This window comes from Pteropus vampyrus, unplaced genomic scaffold (assembly GCF_000151845.1).
Source record: "Pteropus vampyrus isolate Shadow unplaced genomic scaffold, Pvam_2.0 Scaffold3, whole genome shotgun sequence".
Lineage (NCBI taxonomy): Eukaryota > Metazoa > Chordata > Mammalia > Chiroptera > Pteropodidae > Pteropus > Pteropus vampyrus.
In genome coordinates this window covers 21,358,894-21,380,951 of record NW_011888784.1, presented here as the reverse complement: position 1 = coordinate 21,380,951, position 22,058 = coordinate 21,358,894, and positions in this window count along the sequence as shown.

The window sequence follows — 22,058 nt, the reverse complement described above, 5'->3', positions numbered from 1 at the left end:
CCTTTTAATTCAAAAAGTGACTTTGAAAAGCATTAGATTAACTGGTTAGTACTATTAAAGAAAATTTGCTTGAAAAAGGCAGTGAATTCTCAGTTTGCATTTTTATACATATAACAAGATAACTTTAAAAGATAAATGCGTAATTTTATCTCATCAGATGAGAACTGCAAGATCTGTAGGTTGAAAATGGAAAAAGAAAGACCATTGCAGAAGTTATTGCAAAATATTTGGTAAAATGTTTGATAACTGTCTCTATAATTGTTATTCGCCTAAAATCCATGTTGTCATTGTTTTAGGATAAATATGCGCATAACATGTAATTCATCATGGAAGATGCACGTGTTCTGGGAACACTTAACTCCGGCAGACCTGTCCAACTTTTTAACTTTGCATCTATTAGAAGGACACCTATGTACAAGCAAACTGATTTGTGCTAGTCACCAATGCAGGTCAGACTTTTATAGTTAAGGAGTCATCTATCTATTGCAAGAAACTCCCTTTTGTCTTTCACTCCTGGGGATATTTTCTCCTTGTTCAATATAATTACACTCTAAAAGGAATCATTACCTCTACTTTACAGCAGTCCCCCATTTGGACCCTTCTCTGCTTGTGTTCTTCATGCTGTCTGGTAAGATAAAAATGTGAAAAGGCTGTATCAGACTCTCACAATACTGTGCTAGATTGTGATGGTCCTCTCTTCCTACAGGGCTTACCCCAATAGGCCAATGTGTAGAGGCAGCAGCCTTTTCAAAAGGTAGCATGATACCCATTAAACCAGCCTGGAAGATGTTTTCTTTGGAGTTTTAGTTTAAGGTGAACAGTCTGGGTGCCTTTAGAAAGCCAAAATTTAGGAGAGACTGTGCTTTCTAAGTCTGGAAATAACTGCTACGGTTGATTTTGTGACAATGTTTATAGTATTCATTACACATAGCATATTTTGTCAATTGTAATATTGTTGAAGATGTATGAAATAATCAGGAGTGAACTAAACATGTAGCACATAGAATTTCACATGGAAGATCTCCATCAAAGAAGGTTGTAGATACCCTGAAATATTTGCTTTTGGCTCTTATCCAACAGTTGTATTTTTTTCCTGAAATTGTTCTTACTGGCAGAACGCAGCCTCCCTAGCTTTCTTTATTTTTAAAAATTTTATGCAAGATGGCTCAGGTAATTTTTCTTCTAAAAAGCTGTAATATAGATATTCTGGAGCTTTACTTCTACTTAGAAGTGATTTATTTAAAAAATCACAGATTTCTACCTTCAAGAACATTTTAATCCCCTCTGTTGCACCTGATATGAATAATACTTGTCATAGGAAGTGGGACATTCAGGGAATTTTTCTGCTTTTTATTCTAAAAGCTGTTCCAAGAACATAAATTCATTGCTAAATCAAGAAAAAAAAATATATATATATATTCATTTCAAGCCAAAAAAAAGAATAATAAAGCACCATTTTAACTTACTTTCTAACGTATTTTTATATTTATGTTTCATGTATAGTCTCCATCAAGAATATCATGATAAATAAATCTTTTTCAGGGAGCTAACTATACAATCTTTATTACTGGAGAGAGAATCAACCTTGATCTGCTCTCAATTCTAACCTTATTGAAGTGGGCCCAGACAGTTTAGAAAGACTCATACAGGTAATATTCTTTTGTCCCAAAGCTAGATGCTTGAACCAGAATGTTTTTCTGTGTAGATCCAACCCTAAAATTGTTCGGTCTGTCCATTTGAACTATAATGGGTTTACCTTTATCACCACTGTCAAAGAGATTATTTTCCTTCTCTCCTCTCCACTTCTCTCAGGTTCTTTTTAGGGCAACTCTTTCAAGATTTCTCAGACCATTCTGAGTGTTTAACAGTGAATGACATTAAAAACATAAAACCAGTGGTTGGAATTAATTCACATTTTCTAGATCAGTGTTTTGCAAATGTGTTTTATGCTTTAACTTCAGCAGAAGAAACATCTGGGATGTTTATTAAAAAGGAAGATATCCAGACCCATTAAATAAGCTTCTAGTGTTTAAACCTAGGAATCTGCATTTTAAGTACATATTTCAGGTAACCTAGTGCATATAAAGTTTAAAATGCTCCTCAGAAGTGTATAGAAATAATGGAAAAAGAAGAGGAAAATTTGTTTAATGTTTCACACTATGTCATGTACATAATTACTCTTATATTGTCATGGATATTCAGTCCCTGTCATTCCTCTGTTCAATTCTATAATACATTCTAAAGGAAGACTTTTAGCATTTAAAATGCATCCAAGACCAACTCATATCCACTCTGTTGTTTAGATTTGCCAATGTCCTCTCAGGGTTATTTCAGCAAATTAAATATAATAATACTAGAAAGAACTTTTGATATTTTATTATAGTCCATGTGTATCAGTAATCTTTGCAAAAACAAATACATGGAAGATGCTTTAAAAATAGTTGACTATGAACTGATTCATTGTTAACAAAATCAACTGTCAACTGACTCTATATTTCTGACAATCAGTAATTAAAAGTTAAAGTGTTATCTTTCCTTTTTTTATTAGAAAATAACTTTGGAAGTACTACTAATTAGATTTCTCCTTAAGCTTGTCAAGAATATTTAAAACATAGGTCAAATATATGGCTATAATTACCTAACCTGCACTTACTATTTTTAGTTAGGCAGTTTTTTTCTCTGCATTCACAAACAGACTGTAATTATTTTTTTGTCAATTACAAATACATCACTCTCTGAGACACACTACAATTTGCCCATGGATCAAGTTATCTTTTAAATTCTAATTCTAGATTCTGAAATAGGATATTCTCTGACTCAAACCAAACAATGTATCTCCAGAGTTTTCTACCCATTTATCTGTATTCTAATCATACCTGTGCTAGAATATCATACCTTAACAGACTAAGTATTTTTTTTCTGCATAGTCAAGACTATTCTTGATTATTCGAAGTTACCAACTATGAGAATGGAGATTGAATATTAAATTGGCCTAAATCATCATACTATAAATTGTAACAGATTGCATCAATGACAAAATAATTACAAACTTTAGACAGTATTAACCATTTGCTATTATTTAGATATGAAGTGCTGGACAAAGCCTAATTAATCATTTCTCAGCCTATGATCTTCATACAAATAAAGTGATAATTGTGAATGTATGTAGTTGAAAAAATATCTGCACTATTCGGTGGGATGAACAGTTGATACTAAGTTTGTACTTAAAATTACTGATTTTAGCTTTATCTATATCATAAACTCCATACATTTTTTATGATAAAACCTATAAGACAATTATAAGACTCTTTATCCTAAAATTTATTAGGAAACAAAAGAATAACATTTTTTAAGGAATGTAATTGTAAATACATAGTAGTGTCAGATAGAAAAGCAGCTCTATAAATTCTCTATTTGCATACCTCAAGCCAATTATTTTTCCTCTCCTCTCTTGTTACATTCCTTTGGTAAGATAGAAAGATAAAAGAATAGAAGATGGATACCTCTAATAAGGCTCATTTATCTCTGTGTTTTAAGTGTTATTGGAAATGTAATCTACAGTTTAAGATACATTCTCAACATTAAATTATTTTTCTTGTTGTATGCCTCATTCATAGTAGTGTAGAACACAGATTAAAATGCTGAAAAGTTAAAATTTTGTTAGTTTAGGAATAACAGGTTGTTTATATGCTCTGGTTTTATTTATTGATGTTTTAGTGTTGTAGCTCAATAGCCAGTGTAAAATCTGCAATTCCTAAATACAGCTCTAATAAGACTGTGTTTAGAATGGGAAATATGGATTACAAAGTCTAATAATGAATCTAATCATCCAGAAAAACAGACAAGTCATTTCTTTGGTCTTATTAAAACATATCCCTAGGGATATTTAGATACTTTCTGATAACAGCGTTCAAAATTTATGTTACTTATAAATTTTTCTTTTTGACCATCAGTGTAGAAATGAAAAACTGCTTGTGCATGATTCTCTATTGGCCCTTTTTAAAGTTTATTTGTAAATATATATATCACAATCTTTAATAAAATATTGAATACAATAATAGAATATTTGTGTAATGTAATATATTCCATGTGAGCAATAAATACAATAAAATAAGTAAGTCAACTTAGCACTTAGATTTTAAAATTTTTCTCACAAAAATACAAGAATTCTAGAATTTTTAGTTTGTTTTTACTGCACAACTTGATACCTTTGAAATATTTGATTACGTTAACTAACTTATATTGAAAGTTGTTTATAAATATGTTTATAAAGTTTTGTTTGTAAAGAGAACATTGCTGTACATGAACAATAGCATGTTGAATTAGTTTTTGTAATGCATTGCAATTTAGCCATTAGATATTTAATACATATATTTTTAACTTTATTAAATCAAGCATTCTATTAGGAATTTAAATAGAAATATGGATATGGTATGCTTTCTGATTTCAAAAATGGATAATCAGGACAACAGACAAAATGTAAACAATTTATTATCATGTAATATATTAGAAATCAAAAAAACGACATACCATAGAAGAGAGGATCCATGGAGAATATTACTGGAGTACCTTGAAAGTACTAAAATAATTTTTCAGACAGAAGAGGATAAAGAATAGTAGAGAAAGGAAAGTGTATGTTTTAGAGACATAAAACAATATTGCACTATCAAATAATTAAACAGTAATTAAACTGTATGATCACTACTGGTTAGTTTCTTCATTTAATTGTGCCTGTCTTATCCTATGCCTCTGTTTACACTCACAAAGAGACAGGAATATTCACAAGCAATAAAGAAAATTTTAAATGATTTTTAGTGAAAGTAGCAATAGGGCCGACTCATTTTAAAAATTATCATTGCTCTCCATTTTACAAATGTGTGTGTGTGTGTATAATATTATATATATAATTCAATTGTCAAGTAAATTATTAACCATGCTTTAGAATGAGAATATGAAGACTTGATATATATGATATAATGTAAATATGTAATTGTATATATAAATTTATAACACATATAATTATATATAACTGTATATATAAATTTATAACACATATAATTATATATAATTTATTGTAAATATATTAACTTCATATATTTAATTTATATGTAATTGCATATATATATGCATATATATACACATACATATATTTTCATGTCCTGTCTTCATTTTAAAAAGAGCTTAAAGAGGTTAAAAAGATATATATACATACATACTTAAATATATATCTATATGTATATATTCAGGCAGTTAAGGAGAGGGGGACAAAGGTGAATAGGAAAATCCAATGAAACCAGTGATTGAATAGAAAAATCACAAGAAGCTAGAATTAAATTAACACACAGGACTTATGTCAGAGAGTCATATCACTTACGAATGTGGGTTCCTTTTGCATCTTGTGTTTCCTAGCAAGTAAATGGGAAGACATGGTCAGTTATAGGATCCATGGTGTGTCCATAAAATAAAGGCAGTTGCTCAGGAGAAGCAAAACTATTCCTCTTACTAATATCCAAAAGAACCTTCCCCCCTAAGTCCTACAGAATGCTATATAATGTAGTGTGAATTACATGCTCTACCAGAGATACAGGAGCCAGAGTTGAAGGGATCTATGCCACAGCACCTTTAGGTATATGCCTTTTTTTTTTTTTTTTTTAATACAATAAAGCCTGATTCCTTAAAGCTGAACCAACACCGGCTAAATAATATTTTCTGAGCACGCAGTTATGGCCCGGTATAAGGCCAGGATAGATTTAAAACTATCCACAGAAAAACAGGGAGTGTATCCCATATCAGATAATCTTTTCAGTAAAATATGTTCCCTGACCTAAACTTCTTAAGCAGTGGGGAGTTTGAAGTTAGATTCTGTAACAAAAAGCTGGGATTATTACCTATTCCAATTCGCCAATGACATGAGGGCAATCTCTAGCCAATAGCCAGGTAGGAATTTAAGCCTTCAGTCTAACACCCTTAACAGAACTAAACTCTGCTAACGAACATATGCTCTTAGAAGCAATTCTTTCTATAAGATTGCCTTGAGATGTGCTGATACGTTGGTGGAAGTTTTGTGAGAGATGCTGACAGATAACTCAGATAGGCTGAGTCTGACTTCCTGATACTATTAGTTATCTTTATTCTTTAAATTAATTTGTCAATAAGTATTTCATTCCTATTTGCTTGTACTTTCGTGTTGGTGTCTCCTACTCCTTAATAGTGTTTATTTTGTTTTTGATTAACAAATGTTTTTATTGTTTTTATTTTTGCCAAATTTTGATTGTTTGCCTTAAATCTATAATTTGTGGAGAACTGACATTTTCAAAATACCGAGTCTTCCAGTCTATAAGTCTGTCACATCTTTCAAGTATTTATTTTTTCAACACATATAATATTGTATTAATTATACAGGTATTAAATATCTTTGATTATGTTTATTACTAGGTATTTTATGACACTGTATATAATGTGTTTTAAAGAAAAATTTCTGTTAGATGAAGTAATAGAATTGACTTTTGTAGGTAGACTTTATATGAAGTGGCATTAATAAAGATCTAAAATCCACACTTTAATTATATATTCTTAGTTTTTACCTAATGCCCCTTTTTTTGTTCCAGGATCCTATCTAGGATAATACATTATATTTAGTCATCACGTCCTCTTTGGCTCCTCTTGGCCGTGACTGTTTCTTAGACTTTCCTCATTTTGGACTAGAGAGTTTTAAGGAATATTTGTCATGTATTTTATAGAATATACCTCAGTTGGGATTTGTCTAATTTTCTCCTTATTAAACTGGAGTTATGAGTTTTGGGGAGGAAGACTACAGAGGTAAGATACCATTTTCATCACATTATATCAAGTGTACATACTATCAACATGATTTATCAACATTGATGATGTTGCATACTTGGCAGAAGTAGTGTTTGTCAAGTTTCTCAACTGTAAAGTTTTTTTTTTTTTGTCTCTCGATTCCACATTGTACTCTTGGAAGGAAGCCACTGTATTCAGCCCACACTTACAGTGGAGAGTTATTTTCTATCTTCTGAGTGGGGCAGTATCTACATAAATTTTTTGGATTCTTCTGTATAGGAAAATTATCTATTCTCTCCCATTTATTCATTTATCCAGATATTTATTTGTATTACTGTAGAATCATGGATATGTATTTTATACTTTGAGTTATAAGCTGATATTACATGATTTATTTTGTTGCTCAAATTGGTCCAGTTTTGACCATTGGCAGCTCTTTTGGTTGGCATCTCTGTCTCTTTGACATATTCTCACTGTTGTGTTTTTTTAAACTTTTTCTTACAAGGTGCTTCAGGCTCATCTCATATATTTCCTGACCCAGTCTTAGAATCGGCCATATGTCCAATGAGCCATAGATTTTTTTTTTATTCCATAGTGGTATTGGAAAACAAGATTTGTGGGATAGAGCAGTTGTTGCCACTGGAATTTCATTGCTTCTAGGCCCTCTTAGCTTAAGAGGTATATAAAAATGACAGGTATATATCAGACATATATGACAGATATGACATATATATGTGATAGATACATATAATATATATGTGTATATATACATATATCTGTTTACTAACCCAATATGTAAATCTATAATATTTATATATACAACAGTTTGTATCTACATTAAGTTAAACATGAGTTTATACTGATGCTTTTTGCATTTTTTAATACGAACATACTTTATTTTCTCTTTTTATCTGATCATATGGTAAAACTGTTGGTACATTTTCTCATGTTGAACCAACCTTTCATTTCTGGGAATAAATTTCAATTATGATATCTTATGTCATTTAAAAACCATCAAATCAGGTTTGCCAATATATGTTTAGAATTTTTGCATTTAGTACATAAGAATTTAATCTGTAATTTTCCTTTCTTTAAATATCCTGGATAGGCTTTGGTTTCTAGTTCATGCTGGACTTAAAGTGAAGTGAGAAGTGTTTCTTTTTTCTATTGTTGGGTAAAAAGTCTAAACTGTTGTTCTTTTGCTCCTTTGAAATAAATGGGTTTTATTGTTGTTATTTAGCTATTCTTATTTTTATTTTATTTTTTAACTAGTAAAAATAGAGTTGTAAGATTCTATTAGATATTTTTGTAAATAAATAAAACAGCTAAAAGTTCCTCAGCCATGAATAGGTCCACCAGTATAGATTCCCATTTCCCGACGAATTGAACTACTGTTCCCCGCCAATCACGCTAACACTCTTGGAGATGCGCTATAGTCTCAGGCTCTAACCAGGCAATTTTTCTTTCTTTTTCTAGCTTTTCTCAGCTGTCAGACCTGCATTGTAGATAGATACTTCCTCTACTTTTTTCCTTTCCCTCTCTTTTGTAATCCCTCATAGGCAGTGTTCCCAAATATAACCCTTGCATGAAAAATTTTGTCTTGGCATCCGCTTCTTGGGGCACTTGAAGCAAACAATGCATCAGTCAGTAAGTTAGTATTTTAATAAATATATTTCTTATTTATCAAATTTTATTTTTCTAAAAATTCTCTTAATATAAAAATAGCAGAATGATATCCAAAGAACTGACACAACGATGGTAGAAAAAGATAATAGTGCCATATGCCACAGTTAAATAATAATTTGGTGGCACAAAATTGTGAGAAATTTTTTAGGGGCTATAAGGAGATAAGAGCATCTAAAAAAGGAAAGCAGCAGACTGAAATATACCTGTGTCTTTGACATTTGTCCTGGTTTGCTATTTTTTATTATTTAATAATTTATAATGACTATTTTTTATTTTTTCTAATTAGACTTGTAGGGAAGGAAAAATAATTTTCCCTCCACCCTTCTAGATTTTTGGCTGGGACCCTCTGCCCCCTGTTATAATCCAGTGTGGAATGATTCTGCAACATAAGAATATCTCTTATTTTTATAAGACAAAAGTAAAGATGAATCCTAAGTGTCAGTTTGCTCAGAGAAGGCAGATTATGTCAAAGTTTCTACTGCTCAGAGAAGCAAAAGAATCTAAGCGAGGTTGTCAATTAAAATTAGGATCAACTCTCCTTATAATATAAAATTTTTATGTCATTTATCCTACTTTCTTTTAGATAATATGTTACTGATTTAGCAACTTTTAGATGGCAAAATATCTAGTTGGCAAATGTATGTTTGTCACCACATTTTGGAAAGTTGGATGGAAGGGGATTTTGCTGGTTGTGAAATTTTCCTGAGAAAATCACTCTGTTAGATATTTAAAAAAATAATGAGTGAATGGAGAGTGAATATGTTCAGTCACTGACATAAAAGACAAGTTTTTCAAAGCATCAAGAACATTTTCATGGTTACTCTATTAAATAAATTCTTACAGATTATCTTCTTTCTAAGTTTGCCAAACCATTCACCTTAGAAAGAAACCTGCATATAGCTCACATATTTTCTTCTATTCATGAGTAAATCAAAACAATGAATTCTGATGAATGTAAGATGGAATTATTGTCAGATACATTAATATTTCAAAGACAGATTTTTTTTTTTTTTTGCCACTTGTTGGCACCTTTTGATTTAACCTGAAGGAGACACAATTTAAATTACATCAGCATAGCCTAAGAAGAACAATTTGTTTTATATTCCTGATAAATAATGGCCAAGATGACCCTTGCAGCATAGTCATTATCCTTTATAAAATAACATCTGAAAGCATTCGTACTTACAAAGTTCACTATTTTTATACTTGTTTAACATCCGAGATGATTCTAATTGAATAGCTAAAAAAAGATAAAGATGTGGCCTATTGCAACCAGGTAATTACAATGCTGAGTCTAACTATGTCTTCTTTTACTCATAATTTTGTAAATTTCAGCTAAACAATGTGATAGCTTTTAACAATGCATTAATAGTTTGGTTAAATTATATGTATAAACATTACTGATTCTAAGCTCTATGATTCTCTCAAAAGTTCGTAACTTAAGCTAACATTTTTCTCAATGTTTAAGTATTCAAAATAACTATTTTCTAATGGGGAATAGTAGTTATTTTAAAGGAAGAGTTTTATAGAGAAAAATCACCCACAAAAAACCTCAGGTTGAATTTTATGTAATTTCTGATCTGTTTAGCAAGAACAAAAGAAACCTAATTCAGAAGTATAAACTGGATTATTGTAATATTGAAGACTTCTGTATAATTTTAATCAATAGACACCTAAGAAAACTAGAGATGTCATCCCTTTGTGCTTATCCATAAAATCATCTCATCATCAGGCATGAGGTGCCAAATCTTTCCTATTTTCTTAAATCCAATAACATATTTCTTATATTTTTAGATAGTATTTCTTAAATCATATAACAAATTAGGAGAAAGTCAAACTCTACAAGCAGTTAGACATTATTTTTTCTTTTCTGTCACAGAAATTGGCAGTGAGGTGAATAACTTACACCCTAACTTTGAGAACCAATATATTTATTAGCTGTTAAAATCGCAGATTTCATAGTCACAGAGACCTGATCTTGTGTCCCATCTTGGCCACTTTGAAGTGATGAGATTTGGGCAACTCACATAATCTCTTTGCACCACAGTTTTTGCATATGTAATACATTATAATAAACATCTCAGAAGAGGAAATAATCTATGCAAAATAGTTAATACATTATCTAATGTATAGTAAGTGCTCAATAAAATAAATATAATTATCAACTTATCAAAAAAAGAATTTATTTTTAAATACTTTAATTGATATCTACAATGTTAAAACATATTTTGGAGACAAATACTACTTTTTAAGGCCAGCACAGCTCATTTACCTAAGGTACACAGAATTTATATAAAATATATTTTCACACAAACTAAAATCTGTTTTGCATTCTGCCTCCTGAGTTAACAGCCAGTCTCTATCAGTGCTGACAAACCCTCCTCCATCTGTAGTTGAAAGAAATCCTCTTTCTGCACTGAAGGTCTGAGAGAACTCCTTCCCACAGGATGCTCTAGAAGGGCTATAATGCACAGCTCTCAGAATGCCTTCCAGTTCTGCAGGAGGTGTCAGGAAAGTCGGTGATGTAGGGATATCGGTAGGTTGCTTATCAACAGGAAAGAGTCACCACGGAAAGAAAATCACAGGGAAATAATGAAAACATGAGAGTATGAGGTGGGCTCCAAAAGCTAGATAAGTTTAAATAGAGGCTTCGTGTTCTCTTGTTCTTGAGAAAGTTTCTGAGCCCTTTCATATAAAGTTTTTCATCTACAAAATGAGGATAAAAATAGTTATTATATTAAGTTGTCATGAATACTAAGTATGATAACACAATCTATGGTACTTACTAAAGAGCTTAACCTATTGTAAAGTATAAAAGTATAGCTACTGAGGAAGGAGAAGGAGAAGGGGGGGGGAAGAAATTGTATTTATTGAGGAAAAAATGAAGAAAAATAAAATTAAAATAAAGCAAAAATGGTTGAAAATTGAGTGCAAAAAATTGAAAATAGACAGAAAGAATTGAAACTCTCAGACATTGCTGATGAGAATATAAAAGGTGCAGGGACTTAAAATAAATAGACAGGGGGAGGGGGAAGGTAGACGGAGTAAAGAGGGCCAAATATGTGGTGACAGAAAGAAATCTAACTATGGGAGGTGAACACACAGTATAAATATAAATATAAATATAAATATATATATATATATATATGCCTTACTGTTAAAAATAATAAATAAAAAAATAAAATGAATAGATAGTTACTCAGTAAGTTACATATGGAGATCCTTTGAAACCCAGCAGTTTCACAATTAAGTATACACCCAAGAGAATTTAAAACATGTTCACATACAAACTTGTACATAAATGTTTCTAACAGCATTATTCATAATAACCAAAAAGTGGAAATAACTCAGATGTCCATCAGAAGACGAATGGATAAACAAAATGTGGTATACCCATACAATGGAATATCATTCATCCATAAAAGGCATTGAAGTACTGAAACATGCTACTGCATGAATGAACTGTGACAACCTTATACTAAGAGAAGCCAGACATAAAGGCCCCATATTTTATGGTTTCATTTATGTGAAATGTCCAGAATAGGCCAATCCATAGAGACAGAAAGTAGATCAGTGGTTGGCAGGGGCTGATGGAGGGAGATTGGCAATGTGTATAGAATTTATTTTTGATGTATAGAACAGTTTTAGAATTAGATAGTGGTTGTGCCTGCACAACTTTGTAAATATACTAAAAATCACTGAATTGTGCACTTTAAAAGAATGAATTTTATGGTATCTGAATATCTCAGTAGAAGAACAATTGATACTAGGGAAAATAAAGCAGAAAAAGCCCAATGTGGCCAAGAAATAGTGAATTCTATACAGAAAGAATATGTAGATTCCAAAATAAACAGTTCAATTTCTTTCTACACAGAACTATGATTAAAATGTAATTTTTCCCCTTGAGAACACTTGAGTAGCAAAATATGCCTAACCAGAGTGAGCATAGAAAGAAGCAAAATAAATAAAATAAAAACAAAGGATTGAAGCTTAATTGATACATTTAAATAACACTTATTACATACTTAGTTTCTGATTGCTACAATTTTTTTAATAAAAAATATGTTTCATATGAACATCAACTTGCCATAAATATAAGTGCACTTAGGTTTAAATATACAAATTTATGTTCAATTCTGAAGTCTTTCTTCATGAGCCACTTTAAAAAATACAAAGAGTAATAGCAGCTACTCTCTACACCTCTGTTTTTTTAAGAGTTCTGCTTCATTCCATTTGAATAAATTAACCTGGCTCTAGCAGTGAACAACTGTGATCCAATTTTCCCAGCTCTCCAAACAGTACTTTACTTTTCTTAAATGTCAAAGATCCTCCAAATATACTTTATAGCTCATTTTGTCCTGTATCTTTCCTCATTCATCTACCTAGAGTTGTAAACATCACCATGATGCCTGTGAAAAGAGTAGCATAAAATTTTGGTTTATCAACATAAAAAGGACTGTAATTTGTGAAGTAACTAAGAGCTATAATTTGAAGGAGGTTGTCAAGAGCATGTAGGACAAAAAAAAAAAAAAAAGATGGTTGATAATGCATGAACATAAAGCTGAAACTTCACTCATCTGCTTGGCATTTTAGCTTTTACAGATATTAAATGGAAACCTTTCAGTAATGGCTGTAACAACATAACCACTTAGAACACTTGGTCAGTCGTTTGCTAACTGGAGTCTCTTAGATATTACCCCGTGCTGACTCTGATATTAAATTAAACTGGGAAGCCCTCGAATACAGCAATGGCCAAAACCCTTTCTAGTTAGACTTTTGAACTGACTGGTCAGTGAGGATGTACCATCAACCAAGATTTGCCATTAGGTAACTTACCTGGTTACCTTAGAATTTTGTATTATAATTAGAGAATAATATACAAAATAAAGAAAAAGTGTGCATATGTGTGTATATGCTGTAGTTTCTAATGCTTTTCTTCACTGACTCCTGAATTATTTATGCAAGCAGCAGTCTGTTGTTTTCTGCATTTTTATTCCGTCAACTTACATGTATCAAAAGTGACTTTAATAACTATAGTCAAAGAAATATAAGGTAGAAATAAAGGAACAGTGAACCAATCCACCTTCTCTGGCTACTTTGTTGATAATGAGATTTAATTACCATGAAGTAAATACACTTTAAAAAATTTACAGTTTATTTAAAATTAATTGTTGGGATTATCCTGCCATGAGCAAATGAGCAAATTTTTTTCTTCTAAAATTAATATTTGAAGAGGATGCAGCAAGTATTAACTCATTGCAAATGCCAAAAAAAATGTTAAAATTTGAGTGTTCTAGGGATATTTTCTGGTTCTATAGAGGTCGTGACTAGAAAAAAATGTACAGACATACATAATTCTACATTTGATTTCAAACTATTTGTGCCCAGTATTTTTCTCTCTTAGTTATTCTTTCAAACAGAGGACACTAAATACCTATCTAAACTTCGAAATCAATCATCATTGGTCTTTTTCAATGTGAATGATAACCTTTGTTTTTCTACCTCTTACTTGTGTATTTGATTTATTTCATATATCTACACAATAAGGACTATCTTGTCCTCTAATTTCTTTCTATAGTCTTGAGAACAACTGATCTGTCTTGTGACCTTTGATGTGACCAAACAGCACATTAATGACAAGACAATATTAAATTATTGTTCTCCATAACAACTTCAAGTACCTAGAGTAGCCCTGAATAATGGGAAATTAGACAATGAAGAAACCCACTCACTGGAAGAGTCAAACATCAGAATATCTTTTACATGACTTAGTTTTAATATACTCAATTTCTGTTAATTCTGTTATTTCATATGCTAATCAGTATGAAAAACAAATTAGAATACTGAACTATAAATATTTTTGACCCATTCTTTATTAAGCTTTCCTGAGTCTTATTAATATTAATATGGACAGTTGACCAAGTATACAATTAATCTTTTCAACAAGACTTTTGTGTCATATTTGATAAAAGATTACTATTTAAGGAAGGACAGAGTTTTTATTACTTTTTCTTAAGAGAGAAAATACATATTGAGGGCATTCAATACCGAAATATTAAAGATGTTAGATATTATTTAAGGAGCACAGTATTTCAAAAAGAGAATTGTTCCAAACTTCCCTAAACGTTTGATTGGAATTTATTTTTTTTAGGCCTTGTTGGTTCCCAAGGAAAAAAAGTGTGTGTGTGGCGGAGGGGTCTATCTGTGATTTTGTGTCAAATTCTACGAATTACTATTTTAGTATAATTTATTCTGTGCAATGCAGAGAATGATGTTTTTAAATGACCTTTCAGAGGTTATTCATAATGACAAACATGCTTTGGGGAGCCTCTCTAATACAATCTCCTCTTCTTTTTGGTTGCCAATATACTTATTTTCTTATAATTGTTTCTTTACCACTACCTGAATCCACAGCCTTTAAGTCTCCCAAACTATTAGTCCTCTCTTTTATTCACTTCTCTTTTGATTTGATTTAGATTTCTTAGTCCACTGTTTTAACTATATCAATCATCCTCCCTTTTTTGGTCCTTTGCCTTTTTGTGTTTGTACTGAATCAGTCTGGCAAATACCCATCCTTAGATGCTGGATGCATACATGTGCTTCCCCATACCTCACCAGCCTAGCTAGGGACATTCAGGTTTCAGTTATCTTGAACATTTCCTTGCCCGAATATTTGTATTTGTCTTCATATTTTAATATATTTTTGAAAAATTTCAAACTGACCAAGGTGTTATAAAATAGTAAAATATTATCCATATATTTTCATCAAGGTTTATCAGTTGCCAATATTTTACTCCTCTCTCTCCATATATTTATTTCCTCCAACATAATCAAAGAATATAACACTCAGTCAAAATTTTATTTTGGGGAATGTGAAAGAGATGCTATTGTTTAAAAGCATAACCCTAATGTATTGTAAATTAAAAAAAGAAAATTACTAAACAAATGGATGAAAATTCTTTTCCCCACCATTTGCATGCTCATGTACTATACTGAGTTTGTTAATAATTATGAGATTTTAAGGTATTTTTATTACATTGCTTAATTATAAATAGCTAGAGCCTCTACTTAATTACTTTTCTCATGCACATCTAATTTTGTTTCTCTGCTCAGAATTGTTAGACTCAATGGAGTTGACTGCTTTCAATATTTACTACCATATTCCTCAATTCTTTAGGTTATTGGAACATTTTTATTCCCTCAGCTTTAAATGCTTACTAAACTGTAAACTCTCTGAGAGCTGGGATTTTGTCTGTTTTGTTGATGATGTAGTCATAGCTCCTAGAACAATACTTGCTGAGTTAATGAATAAATAAAATGTAAACACTTACTCTCTTGTTCTCCTTAGAGAATTTCTGCCTGATCTTCAATATTCTATATATAAGCCTCCACTGAATTTTACTCAGAATTGATCATTTCTCCTTTGTTTCATCACTCTGTCCATTGGTTCTATGTTTTTGATCAATGTTACTTTTTGTTGCTTCTTTTACTAAATTTTGAGAACTTTAAGAATGAGGACTGTAGAAAGACTTAAAGTAAAAAAATTCTAAAATTTCTAAAATTAAATATTTTAGAAAACAACGCATAAATAAAATATAATGGAATAGTAGAGAAAAAATGTTTATTACAGCTTTGTGATGATTTTGTTTTATTTATTTATTATTAAATGTATCGTAGTGACATTAGTTAATAAAATTATATAGGTTTCAAGTGTATAATTCAATAATATACATCATCTGTATATTGCACTGTGTTCACCATCCAAATTCAGATCTCCTTCTGTCATCACGTATTTCACCCCCTCTACCTCTATCTACCTCCCTCGTCCCCTCTTTTCATCTGGTAATCACCATACGGTTGTCTGTGTCTATGAGTTTTTATTTGTTTGCCTTGTTCATTTGTTGCTTTCAGTTTTATATCTCACGTATGACTGCAATCAGATGGTTCTCAATTTTTTCAGTCTTATTTCTCTTAGCATGATAATCTCAACAGCCATCCATGTTTTTGCAAATAGCAGTAATTCATCTTTTCTTATGGCTGAGTAATATTCCATTGTATATATGTACCACATCTTCTTTGTCCAATCACTTCAGTTGTTTCCAAGTCTTGGCCATTGTGAATAATGCTATAATGAACATCAGGGTGCATATATCTTTACAGATAGATGTTTTCAAATTTCTTGGGTAGATAACCAGAAGAGGGATTGCTGGGTCATATGGTAATTCTATTCTTAATTTTTTGAGTAACCTCCATACTGTTTTCCATAGTGGCTGTACCAATTTACTCCCTCCAGCAGTTTATGAGAGTTCCTTTTTCTTCACAACCTTTTCAACACTAGTATAACAGATTCATTATTGAAAAGCTAGTATTTGGCCAGGTGCTTGAATTACTTTTAGGTGACCATGCTTACCTAATCTATATAGTTCTTTAACAATATTACATGTAAAAAAACAGAGATTTCACCAAGGAAAAAAAAAACTTGATGTAAAACTTGTTTATTTTATGAAATTGTTATGAAAGTATATGTATTCTGAGTTTTCTATTATCGTTATTAGAAATTACCACTAATTTATTGTCTTAAACCAATACAGATTTATTGCCTTATAGGTCTATAAGTAAGATGTCAGACACATGTCTCACTGAGATGAAAAAAAAAAAAAAGATGTTGGCAGGACTGCATTCCTTTCTGGAAGCTCTAGGGAAGTATCATACATATGTAAAATTTTTTTACAAGCATTTCTGTTGTGTTTGATATTTGTGCTCTGTATTATGTTATATGACTAATTTTAATTGCTTATTTAAATATAAGGAACCTTCAACTAGATTTCACATCAAGATATTTTAAAACCATTTTCCAAGTTAATTATTTTAATAGCTGCTAGGAGTTAAAATATTTCTTCTGATAGTACAGTTTTTTAAAGTACATATAATTAAATTTTTTTCTTCTAACTTATAAATTCTAGAGTTTCCTAAATTTAGAAGAGAGAAAATAACAGAGAAGCAGGGATTGATTTTAGGGAAACTTACAATCAGGAGGAGAAAAAGTGGGATAGAAATAGTATGCCCAGGCACAATATAGATAACTACCTTCCTTTTAATTGAAATATGTCAATACTTCATCACTGTCCAAATACCAATGTAAGGTAAAGCCGCACCTTAATATTCCATCTAGAATCAGTTATTTTTTCTTTTATACCTTTTCTGGATTTGCTTATATTCTTTTTGTGTTAAAATTGTATGGTCATTTCTTCACTAGACTCTAAACTCCTTAAATGTGGAAACAGTATTGTCTCATTGTATATCCCAGCACCTTGCATTCTGAAATTTGTTAGTATTCAATCAACATTTCTCAATAAAGAATAAGATCATACATGTAACAAAAATCAGTGATATAAACTATTAAAAAAAAAAAGCTCAAATTAAAAAAAAATTCAAAAACGTCACTGAATTGAGCAAGAAAGCATAGAGTTTTAGTAGAAAAATATTCATGGAGACTAGATGGGAGGGTTCATTTAAATAGATGATGAGAAAGCAGAAGTGATGGTATCAGAACACCAGCCTTAGAGTTTGTCAGTGAAAGGAAAAAGAACAATTAGGTAATAGTTAGAAAAAGTGACAGAACCAAGCTGCAAAATAGGCAAAGGATATGAAGAGAAAAAGGACTAATCACAGAGGTAAAATTCCTCTAAATATTGAAGATGCAACCTAAACCATAGTAGAAAGATGTAGCTTTAGAGGAAGAACACAAATTTTTCTTCTCAGATTAAAAAAAAAATAAAATAAAACACTTAATTGCAGGTAATGATGATGATCATAAAAGCAATAGTAATATTTCTAACATTTTTAAATCTCTTTCTATATGTTCAGACACTATGCTAAATGCATATAAATGTCCTAACAATGTATTGTGACAAATAATAATATTCACTTCTTGTAGAATTGGAAATGAAGCTTAGAGAGATAATTTGCCCAAAGACATATAGGTAGAAAGTGGGGGATTCAAACCTAGAACTTATACTTTTAATCACTGCACCATTATGCTCATATTTTACTGTGTGTCAAACATGTGATTAGAGCATGATATATATTTTCAGAGATGTCCCTGATTTTTCGTTGGCAACGCTAGATGAGTACAACACACTCCGACACTCTCCACTGCACTGCATTGCCAGAGGAAGCAGTGGAATCATATTTCCCAGAATCATTTGTTAGATAGATTTGCGGTTAGTTTCAACCAATAGGGGTTCCTTGCATGAGATTTGGATGGCTGAAGAAAGAAGCCATTTTTTTTTCCTTCCACAGAAATGCACAGAAAGAGGACACAGGCAGGTGTAAAGTACTGAGGAAGCCTCCAATGTTTTTGTGCAAAGCTCTTGATAGCAGCTCTGATCATTGGTAGTAATTTTCTGTGCTCTGGAAGGCTATAGGTGACAAATCTAAACACTAATGGTGACCTTCCCTGAACTTTGCTCTTTTAGGTGTTCTGAAAATTTGTAAGTAGCTATTTTCATTGTATTCTCTCCTTTCCTGCTGCAATTTCTACAGAATTTCTTTTTTCCAATACTACATAGTCAATGACTTTTTTCTACCTAGGAAGCCTGCATGCCATATGTAGGCCTAAACAAACAAATACACTTTTACTTTAGAGAATTGATACTCCTAGGGTCAATCTTGTGCGCAAGAGATGCTGGTAGCTACATACTGACATCTGTACAGACCAGAAAGAATTAACTGATATTATTTGACTCTTATAGTAGGTACAGATATAGGTACCTTGAACATTCCACTAGATGAATATGAAGATTTATCACATTATCATCTTTTATTTTAGGAAACACTAAAGTTTGCTGATTTTATATGAGCAGAAAAACAACAACAACAAGCAAAAGAAAATATCACCAAAGGAAAACAAGAGAAACATATTTCATATATAAAGAGAGAATTTATTTCTATAGGAAAGAGTCAGTATTATGTTGTCTTTCATGCATTCTGTTCTTGCTTTTTTTAAAAAATCTATTCAGCCAAATAACAATTTTACTGTTATCTATGTAAATATATCTGATATAAATGATAAAAGAGAATCATAGTGTTGTGTATGTTCATTTCCTTAAGCAGAATGTAGTATTAAGTTTGACAAATTTTAAATTTAATGCCTGCAAAATTCTTTGCATGATTCTGCTTTTATTTATTTATTTTAGCATGAAAATGTGCAACAGAAAAAGGTCAAGTCATTGATGAGGAAATCCTAACCCACTTAAGAAGATTATTTTCAAAGCTGCATATTAAAACTTTTGGGCCTTTTTATGATCTTTATTCTGCACAAAACTGATTAAAGCTTTAAGACTTAAATTCCCTTAAGTGTCTTTATGGTTAGGGACCAATTTATTTGACAACTTGGCTGCACAGTGACACTGTGGGTAGGCTGTGTCTCAGCACGTATCTTGGGATGTGAAGCTCCAACAAACTAGGAACATGTGTTGTAAACTGGGGCAGTTTAACAGAGCATTTAATGATTATTTGGTTGAAAATCTCTGTAAAGGGAATAAGAAATTCTCACACCAGGCTTGCAGTGTTCTTTCTCCTAAACATTTAAATGAGGTAATTAAGGATTCATTTGCTTTTTATGTCTGCCATTTCACCATTTGAGGTTTTGTAAACTGACTTCTGCAGTGACTGACTGGTTCAGAAAACAGACATATTATTTTTTTAAGTGCAATTTTTTTCTTAAGAAAAAAGGAGAATGTAATGTATCAAATGTAAATGTTATAATGAAGATGATTAATGTATCAGTTAGAAAAACATCCAGACTTGTAAACTGAAGTATTATTTAAGTGTCAAAAATGCAGAGTGATTAACCAGTCACAGAAAGAGAAATGCTATATGATTCACTTATATGATATATCTAAATAATGAAACTCATTGATAGAAGCAAAGAATGGACTAGTGGTTGCCAGGAGCTAGAGCAATGAGGAAATAGGGAGTTGCTAATCGACATGGAAAAATTTTAGTTATGCAAGACAAATAAGTTTGAGCGATCTAATAGGCAACATTTGTGCCTATAGATAGCAATACTGTATTGTACACTTAAAAAATCTAAGAGAGTAGATCTCATGTTAACATTCTTTCCACAAGAAACACACACACATAATACATGTTTTTTCCCTCCAAAAATATTAAAAACTATACTTTTAGTTCTGTCTGGTGTTCAAAGGAAAACGCTGTTTCTGAATCGAATGTATTGCTAACACCAGTGCTTTCCAATCATTTAGAGCAATATGACATTTAAAATATATAAATAAAAGTATTTATTCAAAGTAATGTTTATTATAATTGTAAATTATTTACTATTTACATGAGCTATAGAAAACTGGACAGATGTATAGAAGGGTTCTGCTTAAAGTAACTTCATTTGTAGTTAGTTTTTTATATCACAAAATTAGAATTAAATATCAAATGAAAGTTTCATGAATCTTAATGAGTAGCAAGCAGATCTCTTATTCAATGTGAAAACCAGGTAAGAGTCTTCTAAATACAATGCTCAACACCAATAGTAGGAACAAGCGGTTGGAGCCTATAACCTCTATATTGGCAGAGATGGTCAACATAATCCAATGATCATTTCTGGGCATCCATCTAAGGGTAAGCCATGAGAGTGTATGTAGTGAGAACCTGAAGATTTTACTATAACCCAATTCATCCCTTACTATTAAGGAGCAGAATCATTTTTCATTCAAAGATGTAACTGTCCCACTGACCCAAAATCAGAATAGATTTTCTACTGGACATTTTGGCTGGCCCTTTAGGACCAGGATGAGGTCCATCTTCAGATATTGTCCCATGTCTTTCATGATAAGAAGGGGATAAAATGCAGATTGGCATAATTCTGATTGATCATAGAATATTTTATACCTTTTAATGGGAGGAACAAAATAGAGGTTTTTTTTTTTTTTTTTTTTTTTGTCTTAGAGATCCTTTGAACATTTGATTAATATAGCTTTGAACAACTGGTTTTACAGTTTCACCTGTTAAGCATTAACATTTTTTGGATTAGTTTTCTTAATGTGTGTCTTGAGCTGACAGCCTACATCTTCTCTCCTGAAAAAGTTCTATCTTTAGCATAAGCAGATGGAATAGACATGGGCTCTCATTTTACTCTGAGTTTTTTTTGGAGCTTTTTATTTTACATAAATTTTCAACCATTTCATGAGTTTCCTATGTATACAGTTTAACTATCTCTGACAGTTTTGACTCTATCTTTTCCAAAAAATTTTCTTGCTGCCATCAGCTATTGTAGAAGAGTCATTAGCTTCTGCTGCCCATGTTCACTACATTTCTCTGCTTTAGGCTGAAAACTGGTATACATTTTGAACTTACAATTCACTATTTTTAAGTTAGTTTCATATAGGACATTTTATGTCTAAAAATTTGACAAAATTCTTCATAAGTTTTGGAATATTTTTACAGCTTTCTGGTTTTCTGGTACATACACATTTTTCTTTTTTTTTCAGATTAAATAACAGATTTTACACTAATATTTGTTTTGTATTTCAAGTCCTCTTATAATATCTTTA